At 44.7% G+C, this 19,134-nt stretch overlaps 1 long non-coding RNA gene across 1 annotated transcript in view; it reads left to right on the plus strand.

Moving 5' to 3' along the window:
* The first annotated feature begins 4,178 nt into the window (after positions 1–4,178).
* LOC149858395 (uncharacterized) overlaps positions 4,179–19,134 on the plus strand; it is a 34,058-nt gene continuing 19,102 nt past the window's right edge. Inside the window, exon 1 of the long non-coding RNA XR_016443735.1 lies at positions 4,179–4,295. This is a non-coding gene — a long non-coding RNA (uncharacterized LOC149858395). The remainder of the gene's footprint in view (positions 4,296–19,134) is intronic.

Consider the following 19,134-nt stretch of genomic DNA (forward strand, 5'->3'; position numbering starts at 1 on the left):
TTGTCTCACCTGGTATGCTGGCAATGTCTCACTGCCAGGTGCCTATCGTTACTTGTATCCCTGCCTGCCTGCCTACCTGCCACCGAGCCTGAAATAAGTATTATCCTTAGATTCATAATACTGCAAAACAATCAAGGATGAGCATGATGATTAGTGCTGATAATGGTAGTGAACAGTGCATTAAAAAATTAACCCTATCTCTGCTGTGATGTACAGAGTTTCTAAACAGAGACAAAAAGGGCCCGTATTGTGTGACTATAGCAGCAACTAAACATGCACGTGAAATAATAATTTTAAATTTGTAAAGTGTATATTTCATTTTAATATTAGCATACTAGTATTTATTAATAATTAGAATGCTTTTGTCTCTGGTCAGGGTAAGAACTGTCTGTGAAGCCATACTGTGTGCATCTTGCTTCCAGGGCTGACTATTGCTCAGCCTCCCAGCCTACACTGTGCAAGATTCTGAGATGCTGAAAAATTACAAATGTTCAAGTAGTCCAAACAGTTAATTACTCAAATATGTTTCATTAACTCTTTTGAAAGATGCTGGATGCAAGGTTTTTCTTTGTGTTTATTTTGTTGGGTTTTTAGATGAGTCCTGGGAGAATCAAACATACCCACTTTTTTTACTTCAGTGTATTCCCTCTAGTATCTGACTGTTGTATACTCTCCAGTATCTGACTGTTGTGTATTCTGCTGGTACAAAACATCCAGACACCTGCCTCTACTTCGCTGCTTGGGCTCAGTATACTATCAAGATACAAAAGAGCACAAAGTCATTTATGGGTGCTGGGTGACAATTTGCTGATTGTTGGGCACTCTGTTCATTTTGTCCAGCAGGTAGAGCAAGAGCATTAGCATGAAGTATTGGTATTGGGGTTATGTCTTTTCCTAATGGTAATCAATAACAATAATAATAATAATATCGCAGGCAGCCGCCTTTTTCAGCCTCCCTCCCTTGCTGTCTGCCTTCCTCTGGTGCCTACCCCAAGATCTGTGGTGCCAGCCCAGGCATGCTTGGTAGGTGCCTATTGCCTAACGATTGTGCTATTTTGTATCTTTTGAAGACAATGAGCCTAAGTGGGTCGTCAACGGTAATGACTACATTAATAATAATAGTTATAATTGTAAATCATAATAAGAATACTCTAGCCACCATGTCATAGTAATGATTGCACTTTTGTAGCTTGTGGAGCAAAATGTCTCAATATATAGTTCAAATACTATAGATAATCAGAAAAAATCAGAGTAATTGCCTGGTGGGTCTTAGCACTCAGGGTGATGGGCAAAGGTCCTCCATCTTCCCCACTGCCTGGTGGGTCTTAGCACCTAGGATGGTGGGCAAAAGCCTTCCTTCTTCCCTACTGCCCCTTGGGTCTTAGCACCCAGGGTGGCGGATGATAGTCCTCCATGTTTCCTACTGCCTGGTGGTGGGTGAAGGCTGCTATTTGCAGCTGCTGACACTGTGTTGCACAGTTTTGAGCAAGGGGCTGGGTGCAGGGGCAGGGTGCGGGGGAACACATGAGACCAGAGATGGTGGTGGTGCTGGTATGTGCACTAGGGCTGTGCGAAGCTTCGGTCCCAGATTTGATCTGGCGGAGACTCAGCCGGATTCGGTGGCCGAATCTCTGAATCTGAATCAAACCAGAGAACCCTTTAATCTCTCTGAATCGATTTGGAGAGAGTCAGACAGATTTGGCAATTTGGGTGTAGACACAGCTTTAAATGTTTTTTCTACATACCTCTAGGTAGCAGGGGCTCTGAATGCTGCAGTGCTGGGGCAGATGCAGCATCCCATGGGGGCTCCCCAGTGCGCTTGGCAGCAGACCCGGAATTGGACCACAAGCACTTCTGGGTCCACTAGGGAACGTGCAGCGCCCCCCTACCCCCACTTCCCCAGCTCAGCAACTGGGGCCTCCTGGGTCTGGGGGGCACCAGGGTCCCCCTGTGGCCAATCACTGAGCTGGGGGGGACAGCACAGGGGGCCACCCCAGGACGCTCCCTGGCAGACCCAGAAGTGGACCAGAAGTATTTCTGGTCCACTTCCAGGTTCGCTGCTAAGCACACTGGAGAGTCTTGTCCCCTCCCCTCCCCCTCCCCCCCGTGCTCCTGTGGACAGTCCATGCGCCCTAGTATCACAGCAATCATGAGCCACGCCTGCTACCTCAAGGTATGTAGAAAAAAACTTTTAAAACTGTCTGTGTCTGAATCACTGATTCACCAAATCAGCATCGAACCGTCAGATTTGGATTCAGCCAAACCGAATCAGGGACAGTGATCCGAATCAATGGATTGAATCACTGTCCTTGATTTGGGCCAAATCCAAATCCAGATCAAATACAGCCTGTATTGCATAGCCCTAATGTGCACCACCACTACTGCAAGGGTAGTACACCAAACTGAATGAGGGTTGGGCAGATATTGGCTTGGTCCTCCATCTTTTTCTTTCTGGATAAGGACTACATTTCCCAAACATTATGACAGAAGCCACTACTGCTATAAATAAGCATTCACAAAGCATGCAGTCACATAAACACAAACAAGAAAAAATTGCAAATGCACAAAAACAACCACAGAAAGCATGAAAACAAATCCACAAAAAACACAAGCACAAAAATGCAAAAAACACAAACACCATAACACAAAGACAAAAACAAATATAAAGATTCAAGGAGAAATACTGCCAGTGTCAAGGTGCTGGAGAATGAACTGACTAGTTTCACGAAACACGAAGGTGAAAACACAAACAACACAAAAACAAAACCATAAACAAACACAGAAAAATCCAACGCAAGGCTTCACAAAACACTTCAGAAAAATACAGCTGACTCTCAAAAGTAAAAAATAAGTATTACAGATCCTAAACATTGAGAACTTGACCTCCAGAAATTTTAATTTTTGAATTACAAAAAATAAGTCTTTGTTGCTCTAGTTAACATATTATAACTATTCCATGCTAGTTGCGACTAAAATCTATTAAGATATGCAAATGTGAAGGTAGAACAAACTATGGGGTTGCCAGAGTTGCCTACCTGCTCAGTATCAGCATCTGGTGCGTGGGGGTCTGCCCTCTTTCATAGTAATCATTAGAAATAATCACAGGACAGCGGGATGAGCAGCCACATGCCTCCCCGCCACCAGCCAGTCTGCCTATGAGAGAAAAGATGCCAATTCAGGAACTATATGAATTTCTAAACTGCATTTCAACATTAAAATGGTGCTCCAGTTGCATGTCTTTTTCTCATAAAAAAATCCTCTCCGTTAATTGTCTCTGCCCTGTAGGGGTGCCTGCAACACACTATGGGGTACTGCTGCCCAAATGGTGTTGGGGTCCCCTGGCCCCTGGTCCTGCAGCAGTGGGGGCTGGGTGAACTGTGAATACTTCTATGCTTGAACTTCTACAAATTTAACTCACTCCTGTGTTTACTAATGAAAAAAGTAAAAGGGTGAATAGAACTTTAAAAGATTTTTATGTAAAAGAGAATAAATGATCTCCCTCCTGTTTTTGTATTCTCCTGTGAAACAGCACACAAGGATGAATGCCCAAGCTGAGCAGCAGCAGCATGGCAGATTGGGTTGGGGGGTGGGTGTAGGGGAGTGGGAGTAGTGTAGAGATGGATTAAGATTCCTTGGGTCCTAGGGATACCCATGCCCAGGAGAGCTGCCCCCACCCGGCAGGGACCCAGAGCCCGGCAACCACCACACTGCCCAGCATGCCTACATGCAGGTTTGGGCACAGGAGACCCAGCTGGCAGTGCAAGGACAGCCAGCGGAATGAGCTGCCCTCCCTTCCGCCTCCCAGATGGGGACCCACAGGTGGGGGAGGGGGAGAGTTTGGTGAAGGTGATGCAAAAAACAGAACCCAAGCAGAGGCTCACGACAGCCTGAGAAGTTGCTAAATGCCTTCTGTTAAATGTTAAGCCTTCTCTCCAGCTCTCCCCTGGTGCAGTATTGGTGCTTTTTCTCGTGGGGTTTGGGATGGGGTGCTCTGTGCGTCTGGGGCGGAGCAGTCTTTCTCGTAAAGCTACCAAAAGGTGCTGCCCCCTCAGAAGTCTGGCTTGCCAGGATCCCTGTGTGTTGGGATCGGGGGTAACACAAGCATTGCACAAGCATTGGACCTCCCATGGATGGGATGGGTTTCACCTCTCCCACAAAGGTAAGCATGTATTCTCTTTCAGGTTGGCTGATCTCCTCCGGCAGGCTTTAAACTAGGTTTGTTGGAGGACGGGAAGGGCAAGTACAGAGGGAGCCACAGAACACTGAACAAAGAGACACCCACAAGATCAGCCCAGGTATGTAGCAAAGATCCTATTAGACAGCAGTTTAAGAAAGGACCAGGAACAGCCACCAGGGGAATTAGATGTATAAACGCAAATGCCAGAAGCATGGGAAACAAGCAGGAAGATCTAGAGCTCTTGCTAGCGAGCAACAACTTTGACCTAGTGGGACCAACTGAAATCTGGTGGGACTCTTCTCACGACTGGGAGGTGGGAATAGAAGGCTATAGGTTGTATAGGAGAGGCAGAGTAGGAAAAAAAAGGTGGGGGAGTTTCTCTCTATGTCAAAGAACAGTACACATCTTCCCTAATCAAATTAGGGTCAGAGGGTGGTCAAGCAGAGACTCTGTGGGTTAGGATCTGAGGGGCTTGGGGTGAAAGGGATCTGGTGGTGGGGGTCTACTACAGGTCACTGCACCAGGACAATAAACTAGACCAGGAATTTTCCAAGCAGCTCCAAGAGGTTGTGAGGTCTAGAGATATGGCAGTCATGGGGGACCTTAACTACCCAGACATATGCTGGGAGGAGCAGTCAGCTAGATCTAACCACTCTCGCAGGTTCTTAACCTAACACAGGTGGTAAGGTCTCCCACCAGGGGCAACGCCTTGTTCTACTTGGTGTTGGCCACAGGGGAGGACCTGGTGGGGGATCTCCAGATTCAAGGCAACTTAGGGGACAGTGATCACCAAATGATTAAATTCACTATCCAGCGAAGGGCAGGCATTATACCCAGCAGGGCATGGGTGCTGAGCTTTAAAAAACCTGACTTCAATAGACTCAGGGGATTGGTTAGCAGGGTACTAGAAACTAAGAACTTGGATGCGTTGAGGGTCCAGGATGGGTGGCCATTCCTCAAGCAAACCATTCTCTGGGCTCAGAGTGAGTCAATCCCATGGCAGAGGAAAGGGGGCAAAGGGTCCAGGAAGCCCCTTTAGCTAACCAGGGGCATCCAAGATACCTTAAGGGCAAAAAAAAAGAGGCATACAGGAAATGGAAGCAGGGGATAACTAGCAAAGAGGAGTATACTTCTTTGGCCTGCACCTGCAGGGAGTCAGTCAGGAAGGCCAAGGCAACTCTACAACTCAGGCTAGCATCAAGGATTAAGGGCAATAAAAAGTCCTTCTTTAGGTATGTTGGGAGCAAAAAGATGGTGCGGGGTAACATAGGACCCAAACAGGATGGGCAGGGGGGCTTAGTGATGGATAGCAGGGACAAGGCAGAGCTCTTCAATGAGGTTTTTGCCTCTGTCTTCTTAAATGGGAATCTAGACAAACTCTCAACATACATCACAGACACCAACAAAGGGAACATCAGCCGACCAGTGGTCACTGCCAACACGGTAAAAAGACACTTGGAGGGACTGGACATATTCAAATCACCAATTGTTTAGATGCCGGAGTCAAGGTGGATGTTATCTATCTGGACCTTTTCAGCCTCCGCAAGAGAAGGTTGAGAGGCGACCTGGTGGCTGCCTATAAGTTCATCAGGGGGGCACAGAAGGGAATTGGTGAGTATTTATTCACCAAGGCCCCCCCGGGGGTTACAAGAAATAATGGCCACAAGCTAGAAGAGAGCAGATTTAGACTGGATATTAGGAGGAACTTCTTCACAGTTCGAGTGGCCAAGGTCTGGAACGGGCTCCCAAGGGAGGTGGTGCTCTCCCCTACCCTGGGGATCTTCAAGCGAAGGCTAGATGTGTATCTAGCTGGGGTAATGTAGGCCCAGCACTCTTTCCTGCTTATGCAGGGGGTCGGACTCGATGATCTATTGAGGTCCCTTCCGACCCTAGCATCTATGAATCTATGAATCTATGACTTCAAGAAGGCCTTTGACAAGGTATCCCATGCTATCTTTATACATAAACCGAGGGGATTTGCCTTGGATGATTACACGGTACACTGGGTAGCAAACTGGACCAAGGGTTGCACTTAGAGGGTGGTAGTGGATGGGTCGGTGTCAGCCTGGAAAGATGTGTGCAGTGGAGTCCCTCAGGGCTCAGTTCTGGGGCCGATGCTGTTCAACATCTTCATCAGTGATCTGGATGAGGGGGTGGGACGCACCCTGTCCAAATTCGTGGGCAACACAAAATTATAGGGTGCAGGTAACACCCTGAAGAGGAGGAACCAGATCCAGGCTGACTTAGACAGGCTGGGGAAGTAGGCAGAGAGCAACAGGATGCAATTCAATAAGGACATGTGCAAGCTGCTGCATCTAGGGAGTGAGAACTGCCATCACACCTACAGGCTGGGGGGCGACCTTGTCAGTTCCACTGAGGCATAAAAAGATCTTGGAGTCACTGTTGACTCCAGGATGAACATGAGTTGCCAATGTGATGAAGCAGTTGGCAGAGCCAATTGCACCTTGTCGTGCATTCGTAGGTACTTCACAAACAGGTCCAGGGAAGTGATTCTTCCCCTCTATGTGGCACTGGTCAGGCCGCAGCTGGAGTACTGTGTCCAGTTCTGGATGCCACAGTTCAAGCGGGATGCGGACAACCTGGAGAGGGTACAAAGAAGGGCCACTTGCCTGATTAGAGGCCTGCAGGGAAGGCCTTTTGAGGAAAGGGTAAGGGACCTTAACCTTTTCAGCCTCTCCAAGAGAAGGCTGAGAGGGGACCTTGTGGTGGCGTACAAATTCATAAGGGGAGAGCAACATATAGAGTCTAGGAAGTAAGCAGAATATTTCTGACATTACATAAATATCACCCAACATACTGCATATCCTGGGGGGCGGATCTTGCCTGCTGCGTCTGCCTGCACTATTCATCGTGTTTCTGGAATGGCAATGACAATTATAAGAAATAGGAAAGGTACCCTCAAAATATTAGTGTTGAGAAGAGGTGCCACACTCCCTCAGTTGCAAACTTACCATTTTGGTGCTGCCACCACTGTGCTCTGCAGTTTAAAATACTGTGCTGGGTGCCAGGAGGAGGGGAGGACATACAGGACTGGTGGTGGTGGTGGTATGGGCATGACCACTACCAGGGGGGTAGTACACCACAGTCTGCACTGGAAATGTATTGCGTTGCTTCTCCATTTTTTCCTTTCTGTATAACTACTAACTACTATTCCAATACAGGACATAGGGATGAGATGCCCCCTACACCGTGCCCTGCCTGCACTCAGGAAGCAAGGGGAGGGAGGGATGAGCAGGGGCCAAAAAAATAAAATAAGTAACAGCAGCAATCCAAAACAGCACCTAGTGGACAAAAGGCTGAACTACAGGAATAGCACAGTGCCATCTGGTGGAAAAAGAAATCTTTGCCTGCCTTTGTGTTTCCATGCAATGAGTCCAAAGATGCAACAAAATAATTGGCAGCAATGCAAACTAAACTACATCCCAGCAGTTTTGCCTTTTCATGTGCTACAAGTGTGATTCTTTTTGCACAAGCAGGATTTCCCACCACTTTAAAAGTCTTTTTGGCACGTTAAAGTAAATCTTGTGGCATGTTGCATGCACCCATAGATTATAGTGCCAGAAGGAACCATTAGAACATCTGATCTGTCCTTCTTCATAACTCAAGCTGTATAACAGCATGTAGTTACTCCTGAATTGAGCTCAGTACTTTGTCTAAAAACAATTTCTTTCAGAAAGGTATCTAGCTTTGAAGACATTGAGAAGTTTAATCAAATTAATCTTTACTCAATAAAATGACTGAAGTTGTGGTCTCCTTACATATTTGCAAGAAACTTGGTTGAAATTCATAGATTTCCTAGACATTACGGCTGGAAGGGACCTTGGCAGATCATCAAGTCCAGCCCCCTGCCCACAGGGCAGGAAGTCAGCTGGAGTCATAGGATCCAATTTACTCTTGAAGGTGTTCAGTGTAGGTGCTTGAACCACCCCCAATGGCAGGCTGTTCCAGACCTTGGGGGCTCAGACAGTAAAGAAATTCTTCCTTATGTCCAGCCTGAAATGGTCTTGCAGCAGTTTATAACCGTTCGACCTCATCATCCTTTGGGGCGCTCTGGTGAACAGACGTTCCCCCAGATCCTGGTGGTCACCCCTGATAAACTTATAGGTGGCCATCAGATCACCCCTGAGCCTGCACTTTTCCAGGCTAAAGAGCCCCATGGCTCTCAGCCTGTCGTCGTAAGATCTGTTTTCCCGACCTCTGATCATGCACATGGCTCTTCCCTGCACTCTCTCAAGCTTCTCCACATCAGTTTTGAATTGTGGAGCCCAAAACAGGACGCGGTACTCCAGCTGTGGCCTCACCAAGGCCGAGTACAAGGGGAGAATGACGTCCCTGGATTTGCTTGAGAAGCACCTATGGATGCAAGCCAGTGTTTTGCTCACTTTATTAGCTGCAGCAATGCATTTCAGTCTCATGTTCATCATGTGGCCAATGATGACCCCCAAGTCTCGTTCTTCCATAGTGCTAGCCAGAGTAGCACTGCTGAGCCTATAAGGATGCTGCAGGTTTTTCCTCCCAAGGTGGAAAACCTTGCATTTTTCGGTGTTAAACACCATGAGGTTCTCGTCTGCCCATTTGCTGAGCCTGTCCAGGTCAGCCTGGATCGCCCTCCTGTCTTCTGGTGTGGATACTTTGCCCCAAAGTTTGGTGTCCTTGGCGAACTTGGCCAGTCCACTCCTGACTCCAATGTCCACAGCATTAATGAAGATGTTGAACAGTATGGGTCCCAGGAAAGAGCCTTGGGGGACCCCACTGGTCACAGGACACCATGATGAGTGACTTCCATCTATTACTACCCTCTGGGTCCAACCACAGAGCCAATTTCCCAGTCAGCGGATCGTGGTAGACCCCAGGCCACAATTGGCTAGTTTTGCCAAGAGGTGATCATGGGATACCAGATCGAAGGCTTTTTTGAAGTTAAGATATATGACATCAGTCTCTTCTCCCTTATCCGGGTCACAGGTCACCTGGTCGTAGAAGGTAATGAGATTGGTCAAGCAAGACCTACCCACAACAAACCCATGCTGGCTATCCCTCAGGATGTTGGCATCTCCCCGTCCATTAAGGATGGCCTCTTTAATAAACTTTTCTAAGACCTTCCCCAGGATAGAAGTCAAGCTGATGGTCCTGTAGTTTGCCAAATCCACTTTCCTCCCCTTCTTGAAGATTGGTACCACATTGGCCTTCTTTGGGCCTTCTTTGGGCACTTCACTAGAGCACCAGGAGTTCTTGAGGATCCATGTCAGGGGCTGGGCTATGATGCTTGCCAGCTCCTTGAGTACCCTGGGGTGTAGATTGGCAGGGCCAGCTGACTTGAAGGTATCCAGCCTCTCAAGGTGTTCCTTCACGAGGTCAGCATTAATGGAAGGCCATATATTTTTGCACTGCCAGTACTTAGACATTCTTCTTTTGGAATAAATGTGTCCTGGGTTGATTTACCACATTGAAATAATAAAAAGAATTAATTAAATCCATTCACTTCTTTTGGTATAAGTTTGTGTGTAAACCAACCGTGTACCATTTTGTGCTTACTACACATCTACATGTTGCCCTATGGCGACGTTGTTACTGTGCCATGCTTTAGTACTTCCTTTTGGAAGCATGGTGCAGTAACTGTCCATACTGTGCCGTATGTGTGGCAAACAGTTATGTTTAGCAGCTACTTTGCCATATCAGCACGCTATAATGAGGAATCACACTGCTACGACGAAGTAGCTGTTGGTCACATGTAGATACCTGTGGATGCTATGTTGCTGTAGCATCATATGTAGATGTGCCCATAGTGGGTAAAGAAAAGAGATGCAGAATTTGTGACCCCAGTTGCTCAGGACTCTAAAATAGGATTTTGGTTTTAGCAGTAGCTTGATTTCCTAATTGAGTTTTAGGTTTAAGAGATCCTGAATGAAAATACAAAGCTTTGTGGCAACTTTGCTAAATAGTACTCTGATGTCAATGTTTGTAAGTGACTGGGGAAGGAGGAAACAAGGAGTTGTTTAGAGATATTGTGGTGTAGAAATATGCACAGAACCTTCAAAGAAATGGTGTGAGCTGATAAAAGAGCATATGAAAAGTGTGCAACATGTCAAGTTACGTGCACAATGTAATAATCAGAAACCTTTCCTACCTAGATTGACACAGCTGATACTAAAGGCAATACAGCCAATACTAAAGGAGATACAGCTAAAACACCCTATTTAAAACAGCAGTAAAAATATTACTCAGTCTTTACCAGCTGGAACAGAAAGAAATTAGACCTAAAGTTTTCGTATTTTATTTACAAGGTGCTGTGTGAGTGCCTAACAGACAAACATCAGTAGAATACACACAGCACCATCTTTCAGCACTCCCCGGTTCTACAGAGCAAATACATCCTACACTTGGAGGAACTTTAATTTTTGCATCATAATAGTTTTGGGTCCCTTTGTTTTCTCCCTGAAATTACACATGTTACAGAACTGCATCTGATGTGGGAGTGGCCATGGCTACATTTAATGGGGAAAGCTTCCTAAAACAGGCCAACAAGACCCATGATCAAAAGTCATGCTATTATTTGTTCTCCCAATCTCAGAGAGAAGGCTATTAACCAGAATGGGACTTGTTCTGAGCCCATGACACCTTTTTTTAACATGACCTTTTGGAAGTGTCCTTTTTCCATCTACTACCACCTTCTCAACCCACAGACCTTCTTTATACCTACTTACTGCCAGCTAATGATCGAGACACTCTTACTAAAGTAGCCACTGATTGAGTAGTTCAAGTCAATGCAGAACACAGTATTTCCTAGCCACATGATTGGCATTGGTACAAAGTCTCATCATATTGACTGGTGCTGTTATAGTAGTGTATTATAGCACAGGGTCTGATATTCATGATGTCATAACATTGCAAACGAGCAAGTTAGCTTTCATGAGAAACCTGTGAAAAAGCCTTGCTACAGCTACCAGCTGATGCAGCAGCATGTGTGCACTTAAAGGGGAGGAGGATAGGGAATTTTCTCCACCATTTTATTTCAATTGGTATCACACAGGAACCTCACATGTGAGGACCTCCCCTTACACACCCACAGTGAACAAATTCCTCAGAATAAGCCAGGTCTCAGCCCAAGGACACAGAGGCTGCATCCAGACATGCATTCATGTGTGGTTTGCGGGGCTGCAAACCTTCTTGTGGTGCCACAAACTGCATGCCTGGAATGTTAAAATGTTCCCCATGCTGCAAATTTGCAGTGTGTGAGCAAAATTTGGTACCAGGATTTCCTGCAAAAAAACCTGCCAAGAAAATAAGCAGCATGGCTCACACTATAATAGCATGCACTGGAACGAACAGAGGCTTGGTCTTCCAGGGAGACACTCTGGCTGTTGGCCAGAGCATGTCTACTATTTCATTCGTTCCCCAGCTGCTCCAGCATGCCGGGAGCTGGGAGTAGTGGGGAAAGGGAAGTTTGTCCCTTACCAAAGCACATGTGCAGGGGTGTGCTCTGCAGCACAAAGTAGTGGCACAAATTTGTGCTGCTATTTGTGCCATTGCAAGTACATTGCTCTGCACATCTGGACATGGCCAGAGATCCCAGCCAATTGTTTTTTTAAATGGGATGCATCCCCAGTTGATCCTATGATAAATATTATTACACTTCTTTTTTATTGATTTAAACCCTGATTACTCATGATGATGAACATCCACTGTTCCCACTGAAGTTGATTTAACCTCCCTGTAGAGATCATACAAAGTTAATAGACCTGTGTGCAGTCTGCACCTTTCCTAGGGAATGATACTGTAATTTCAGAAGCATTTTACAAGAGACTGAGGTGGCAGAGATGTTTACAAAATATCATCTATGTTATAGCTTCCCGGGAATCACAGTAATACAGTACACTGAGAAGTTTTCTTTACCATTCTTCTAACTCCTTAGTTAGCCATTCATTTTTGAATCTGGATTTCAGCTTTATTCATGCCAAATTCATCAAGTAAAGATCAAAGATATAGTTCGGTCTCAGGTCTTACTAAAAACCCTTCAAAGGGATATGAAAACCAGAGCAAACAACAAAAACAATCATCCACAGAACTCCCATTGGTCTTCCATTGTCCGCTTCCCCAGGCAGAAATTTTATAGATAATCAGGCATCTATTTTTAGCTATATTGATCCTGAAGTAAAATTCAACAAGACAAATAATATGGTGCTTCTGATGATTCCAACTAATGAATGTGTATTTGCCAGGTTTCCAATATCTGCAATACTTGTTGATCTTCAGTAAATGTCCATATGAATGTGGAATATTCATATATATGGTACTTATTCAGTGAATATATACTGTAAACAGCGGAAAAAGTTCCTTGCTCAGTCCAAGTCTCTTATACTCTCTTCTTTCAGATAAAGAAATTGTATCTGTACCTCACATTGGCCAAGAGAATTTTTTTTATTTCTAATTAATATGTGTTTCAACCAAAAAAGACACTATTAAATTGGGTTTGCCCATCAGTGTCAGTGATGGGATCAGGTTAACACTCCAGGTCTAACTTTTTTCAAATTTTAAAAAAGTTCAAAACCTGAAGGAAAAAAAAAAACCCTATCATTTTCACAAACCAAAATCAACCCTTCAATCTAAACACTCCTGAACTGCACAAGACATTCAGCTCTAGACCTGGAGTATGTAGCTTTGTCACACTTCTAACTTCTGTGTGATTTACTGAGAGAAATTAGAGAGAGATTCAGGATGCTGCATGGGAATTGCTTTACACCAGGGAATGTTTAGGGGTCTAAGCAGATTGTCTCTTTAAAAATCCTTCTGGGTAGGATTAATGAATAGTTAATGCATATGCTTGCTTCCAAAACAGCCAATGAGCTGCTCCTGTAGTTGCTTTTATCTCTTTTCCTCCACCTCTGTATTTATTTATGCCACATTCATCATGGGGGCATCTGAGCACCTATATAGTTATATTGCACCTATATATATTGTTAAGCTTTTCTAACTGTGTGATTCCCATAGGCAGAGTTTGCTGAGCATCCATTTAAAATGATATTAATGAAATAACTTTTACTTAATTAAAGTCAGTTATTGACGAGCTCATAGGCTTACCATGCTGTTTTGCAAACTAGTATAAAACAATTGGATTTCCCATCTAGCCACCTGGCTCTAAACAATGATTCCAGATATTAAGAGGCTCGCTCCACATCAAATTACCCTGTTAAATGTTAAACAGCCAAGCTGGTTGAAATCCAATAGTGACTCCATTTGGATGAGCCGTTATTGGCAGTTAGGATGAGGAGAGCGGTTGACTAATGGTGATTTTATGCAAATTCTAGAGTTGAAGGTCATGGAGTTGCTACTTGTGGTAAACTTGTGGCAACTTCATAACAGGGCTGCCATAAACCTGCCAATAGAGGCAATCTCTGGTATATATGAACCATGTCCTAAGAGGGCTGGACTGTCTCAGGAAATGTACAGCATTTGTGTAGGTCTTGGACACCTAATGCAATACAAGCGTCCAGGCTCATATTTAGGCTAGTCATTTCTCTAGGTTAAGGGGACATACCTGTTCAAGCTGGAAATAAATAGAGCATCAAATCCTTTACTCACCCCCCAAAAATGTTATTTTGAGGTGGCCAAAACTATTTGAAAACTTGACCCAGGTTCAGTAAATATCTTCAGCTTATCCAAAAATGGAGGGAAACTGGCAATGTCAGAATAGTTCACTCGACAATAACGCATGCTGATTTATCAAACTAGAGTCAAAAGCAGTCATTAGCACCACATACAAACAGAGATGGCAGTAGTCAGGGGTCCACTTCTGCCCCAGAGCCAAGTTAGGGCACTTACCTGGAGGGTAAGAGTCCTAGTGCCAAAGCCTCTCTCTGCCTGATTTGGAGCAGTGACTTGAATCCATGTAATTTCCCCACCAAGAGAGCGCCACTGAGCTGCAGGGTTTAAGTGAATTGTCATCTACATCCTTTTGTGAATGGCGTCTAACTCCCTGAGAATCCAGTTTCTGTTCCCAAGACTTCTATCTAAAATGTGCTTAAAATGCCTGAAATAAAAATGATTTTGTTTCACTTCACTATATGGTACTTCAGCTTAAGATTGGTCCTCTGTTTTCTCTTCAGATCTGTCAGGGAGTAAGTTATCCCTATAGCTTGGATACCTATAAGGTGCATGGGGATCTGATTCTCCACTCTCCCCTTGTACAGCCACTTATGCCTCTGCACAGTGGGTTAAAAAAAACCACAACAACCCAGAAAATCACCATGATAACATTTTGTACAACCTGCATTCAGGGTGCAGGGAAATGGAAAAACAGGCCCCTGGGAGCAGAGCTAGCCCTTGTGCTGTAGAGAACAAGAGGTGAACTTAATACAATTACTCAAGCCATGAGAGATCGGACCTGATTTTCATGGCACTTGCAGTTCACACTGATCTCACTCAAGGTGATGGATGCTGAGCCTTTCTGAAAATCAAGCCACTTATATACCAAGATCTGTACTGGGTTCAGTATGCTGTAAAATGGGACATTTCTCACTACAGGTGAGATTAAATGTATCTGATCTAGTCTCTATACCACTCAGAAACTGACATCCCTATATCTTCCCTCCACAATCTGCACTGATGATACCTCTTTCCTGATCACAAGCACTGGTTCTCATGGGAGACTTCAATCTCCGTAATATCTGCTGGGAGAGCAATACAGCAGTGCACAGGCAATCCAGAAAGTATCTGGAGAGTGTTGGGGACAACTTCCTGGTGCAAGTGCTGGAGCGGCCAGCTAGGGGCCATGCTCTTTTTGACCTACTGCTCACAAATAGGGAAAGAATTTGCGGGGAATGTAGTAGTGGATGGCAACTGGGGCAGCAGTGACCATAAGCTCATTGAGTTCAGGATCCTGAGGAAAGGAAGGATGGAGAGCAGCAAAGTAAGGACCCTGGATTTCAGAAAAGCAGACTTTGACTCACTCAGGAAACTCATGGGCAGGATTTCTTGGAAAGCCAGACTGAGGGGGAGAGGAGTCCAGGAGATCTGGCTGTGCTTTAAAGAAGCCTTACTGAGCTTGCAGGAACAAGCCATCCTGATGCGCAAGAAGATTAGCAAGTATGGCAGAAGACCAACTTGGCTTAGCAGGGACCTCTTCAGTAAACTAAGTTACAAAAAGGAAGCTTGTAAGAAGTGGAAATCTGGACAAATAGGGAGAAGTATAGCAGCATTGCTTGGGTGTGCAGGGGTGAAGTCAGGAAGGCCAAAGTGCAATTGGAGTTGCAGCTAACAAGGGATGTGAAGGGTAAAGGAGGGTTTCTACAAGTATGTCAGTAGCAAGAAGAGGATTAAGGAAAGTGTGGGTCCCTTACTGAATGGGGGAGGTGTTCTTGTGATAGAGGATGCAGAAAAGGCTGAAGTGCTCAATGTCTTATTTGCCTCAGTCTTCACAGGTAAGGTCAGCTCCAATACTACTGCACCTGGCAGAACAGTTTTGGGAAGAGGTGAGCAGCCAACAGTAGTGTAAGAACAGGTTAGGGACTATTTAGAAAAGCTGGACTCATAAAATCCATGGGGCCAGATGCAACGCACCTGAGGATGCTGAGGGAGTCAGCTGAGGTGATTGCAGAGCCACTGGCCATCATCTTTGGAAACTCGTGGAGATCAGGAGAGGTCCCGGGTGATTGGAAAAGGGCAAACACAGTGCCCATATTTAAGAAGGGGAAATAGGAGGATCCAGAGAATTACAGACGAGTCAGCCTCAACTCAGTCCCTGGAAAAAAACGTGGAACATATCCTCAGATAATCCATTTGTAAGCACTTGGAGGAGAAGAAGGTGATTAGGAAGAGTCAGCATGGATTCACCAAGGGCAAGTTATGCCTGACCAACCTAATGGCCTTCTATAATGAGGTGACTGGCTCTGTGAATGCGGGGAGGCCAGTGGATGTGGTATACCTTGATTTCAGCAAGGCTTTTGATACAGTCTCTCACAACATTCTCTCAGGCAAGCTAAGGAAGTGTGGGCTGGATGAATGGACTGTAAGGTAGATAGAAAACTGGCTGGAGCATCAGGCTCAGAGTAGTAATCAATGGCTTGATGTCTATTTGCGAGCTAGTATCAAGTGGAGTGCCCCAGGGGCCAGTCCTGGGGCCATATTTGTTCAATGACTTCATCAACAACCTGGAAGATGGCATAGAGTGCACTCTCAGCAAGTTTGAAGATGACACCAAGCTGGGGGGGAGTAATAGATACACTAGAGGGCAGGGCTAGGATTCAGGGTCTTTGAAAGAGGATGGAGCTAGACTGTTCTCAATGGTGGCAAATGACAGAACAAGGAGCAATAGTCTCAAGGGGCAGCAAGGGAAGTTTAGGTTAGATATTAGAATGAATTTTCTCACTAGGAGGGTAGTAAAACACTGGAAAGGTGATGAAATCTCCATCCATGGAGGTTTTTTAAGACCTGGCAAACAAAGCTTTGGGTGGACTGATGTCATTGGGGACAGCCCTGCTTTGAGCAGGGTGTTGGACTAGATGACTTCCTGACGTCCCTTCCAACCCTAATTTTCTATGATTCTATCATCTTCACTTAAAAAATGTGGTAGACTTCTGGGAGCCTTGCATTCCATCAGCTCACAGTAATTTCCAACACAAACATGACAGTGCCTGCACTGAGATAAGTCAACAGGATATTTGTTTAGTAGATCGAAGGCTCCCAGATTGTTGCCCACAGACCACTGGTAGTCAGAGAGGGTCTGGTATGTAGCTTGTTGATTGCATGTATCTGTTCAGGCCTTTACTGGTAGTTTGATGATGAGGGAAGATGGTGGTCCATTTGATTTTGACATTTGGAGGGTCAACAGAGGCCCTTTGCTTCAAAAAGTCTGGGGACCACTGATGTAGACACTAAGCAACACAACCTGTATCATTTAACCTGATGACAACTTTGATTAAAAGAATCTTTACCACCTAGACAAGAGAAAGTTCCTGATGGCTCTTACACCTTCATCCTGTTAAATCCACCAGCAATGGCAAGTTTAAGCATGGATGCAAAGGGACATGCAAAGCACACTTGCCTCCAGGTAAAACACCTGTTCATGGAAGTATGCGTGCATGCACGCGCACGCGCACACACACACACACACACACACACTCATGCACAGGAGCATGTATGCAAGGTACACACAGACAAAGTTGGAAAGAATAAAAATAAAGTACATGCTGAGAGGCTCACACAGATATATATGAATGCACATACCGGTGTGTGCATATATAAACAAACATAAGCACATCTGGGGTACAGACATCTGCTCTCATAGAAACAAAAGTATAGATAGGGATATATACAATGACAATATTTGCATGCACATAAGCATAGGTAGGGGAATGCTGGAGCTGATATTCAGTAGTACCCACAAGACTAAGACTATACAAACTTTAATATAGAGGGATATGGGTCTGGCTAGAGCAGAACATGCTCTTTTTGCTATGCCCTGATCTATCGCTTGATCCAAACACATGGGAACCCATACCAAATGGCAAAGCTGATGACAAGATTCTCTGTGTGTATCCTTATGGACATGGCAATTCTCACTTAGTCTGATTCCTACAGGATAAACATAGGTGGTATAATAGCAGTCTCTGTTATACACAATGGTTGCCTCTGCTGCTGGAATAGGGTAACATAGCCATTCTGTACAACATGCATGCGTATGGATCTGGAAAATAGCTCATTGACACACACACAGAGATGATGGGGTCTAGCCTTTCCACTGGGAAGGAAGGAATCACTATCAAAATCAATAGCTACTCTTCACAGAAATGAGATTTATCTAAGAGGATAGAAGCAGCTCTCTTGCAGATGGTTGATTTTGGTAATCCATTATTAATGCCTGAGTTACAGGTCCCAAGGAAAGTACACTGCAGGTTCAAAGGTCCCTCTGGCAAAAGAGCTGATCATTTGTTTCCAAACATTTATCTCCCTATCACCCTAACCAATGGGGGGAAATTAATCCAGAAATTACTATTAGCTTTTTTTAGCATGTTTTCTTTTTGGTAGCTTTGCTGTGTGGTGTTTCCTCCCTATACAAGCCTAGTATCTTGGTTGCACTGGCACACAAAGCTTACCATGTCCTGTTTTTGGCATGTGTTATTTATGGGACGATGCTATTAATACCATTAAGGATTCTACCTCTCTAGAGATATTACCATTCTGATTATTGCAACACAGCAAACAAATTGTCCCTCCTTATCCTGTGCTGGGAAAGTTAGTTGCAGGCATCCTATTTGCTGGTGGAAATTAGACTGATAAAAGTAGATGTGCAACAGAGATGAAGGATCCAGATTTTGTAGAAGGCTCAACCTCATGTTCAGAGCTACATTAGGGAGAGAATATTGGTTTAGGTCCAGGTTTGAGAGCACTGACATTTCCTTCTCAAGTGAAGATGAGCCAGAATGGTGGAAGAAGTCATCTTAGATCTGCTGTCTTCACAATCAGTTATCCTCATAGCATGAACCTGTATCTATCAAGGCCAGTTGTTCTCATGAGATTTTAAGTGTGTCTGAGGTAAGAGTTGGATATGCACTAAAATCCCATGCCCAAATTCAGTTCTAGATCTCAGTTTGCAACTGAAAGCTCTCTCTAGAAGGTGCTAAAACGAATCCTCAACTTCAGGAAAGGCTATCCCAAATCCTAGCTATAAGTGAATAAAAGCATCCTTCCTCACTGGAGATCTAATATAAAACCAAAGAGCTGAATAAATAAAAATCCCTTCATGAAAGAAAACATTTCACCAATAAACATTTTGGAGAAGTCTTAAGGATCTAACTTTAGGCCATCAGCAGGCACAAAAAGTATTTTGTGCCTGTGCTTTATAAAGAATAAAAATGTGTATGTAATGAACCATAGGTTAATTCCTAGAGCAATTTTTTCTCAACTTCATTCTATAAATGGTGTAGAAACCTGTCACCTGCAAC

This window comes from Crocodylus siamensis, chromosome 8 (assembly GCF_052110815.1).
Source record: "Crocodylus siamensis isolate JL-2025a chromosome 8, ASM5211081v1, whole genome shotgun sequence".
In the NCBI taxonomy this organism is placed as follows: domain Eukaryota; kingdom Metazoa; phylum Chordata; order Crocodylia; family Crocodylidae; genus Crocodylus; species Crocodylus siamensis.